This window comes from Halyomorpha halys, unplaced genomic scaffold (genome assembly GCF_000696795.3).
Source record: "Halyomorpha halys isolate HHAL.00 unplaced genomic scaffold, Hhal_1.1 Scaffold85.1, whole genome shotgun sequence".
NCBI lineage: Eukaryota > Metazoa > Arthropoda > Insecta > Hemiptera > Pentatomidae > Halyomorpha > Halyomorpha halys.
The window spans coordinates 557988-559255 of record NW_027112611.1 but is presented as its reverse complement, the minus strand read 5'-3'; positions in this window follow the sequence as shown (position 1 = coordinate 559255).

The following is a 1268-nucleotide window of genomic DNA, read 5'->3' as shown; positions in this document are numbered from 1 at the left end:
TTTTTATTTTCTATACTTACTGTGGTTGTTATCTTGTTCTGTTCTCAGCCCTGAAGAAGGGCAGAAACTCTAGCCGAAATGTTGGCACAATTAAATAGGTTAAACCAACTTATTTGTGTTTCACTTTGACGGCACCCCAACCATCTTCTACTCGTACGTCATCCACGGTCAACTATCTCTCATAATTATATAATAAATGTTTTTAATAATTTAACAAGTTTTTCTTTTATTTAATTACTAACACCCTTTACGATGTAGGCTAGCCAAGGTTCGTTTTGAACCCCTACTTTTAGCTATGGTTACTATATATCTTAATATAAGTAATTTTTTTCAAAGCTAGTTCTATTTTATTTTAATAAATGTTTTAAAGGTATGATAATACATTAAGTATTTTTGATTGTACACTATACCTTGTTTTTTAACATATTGAAACAACCATCACTCCCAGGAAAGTTGACGCATAAGAAATGTAATACTTTGAAAGTGCTTAGGCACACCATTTATTAAAATGCTTTTCATGTTGCAGCTACTCTCTAATCAAGCGTTTTATTTGACTATTCAAAATCTAGGATACTTTTTTTCTTATTATTCAAAACAGATATCATTTTCGATGAAGGAACATGATGTTTGAACATATCAGTCTTTTTGCTACTGGGTTTTTTTTTTAAGTGAATGGGATGAAAAATACTTATAATAAAAAAAAAAAATTTATATTTCTATTCATGTCGCATTAACTTTATTATATAATTTATTGACTTCTTTAATTAAAATATCTTCATTTTAATATCTCTGTTCTGTAAGTAGGTTAATTGAGATTCTCTTAATTTTTATTTTAACTATTTCATATGAATTTCCAAATATTTTTTAGTACTAGAGTATTTAATTTTATAAGTTATTAACTGAAATTTTTTCAACTTGTTTAAAACATTTATCTTATTATTTAAACCTTCACATTTTTTTCAGCTCAAAATATTCTATTCTGAAAACAAATACTGTAAGAGATCGGTTGTTGATTTTAGAAATAGAAATATCACTATGGAGGTTGTAGTGAGATTATATCCACTACTACCATTCACTCATCCAGCCGCTGGGTCATCACTGATCTAAGAGTTGAATAGAGAGATGGTCAGATTTCCATTGATGGTTTCAGCACTTAGTTTTGAAATATCCCATATTTACTATTTTGAAATTAAACATAAATTTGTCCATCTTTCGCTTCCAAAATAAAAAACTACAATCATTATGACATTCGGGGAGTAAATACAAGA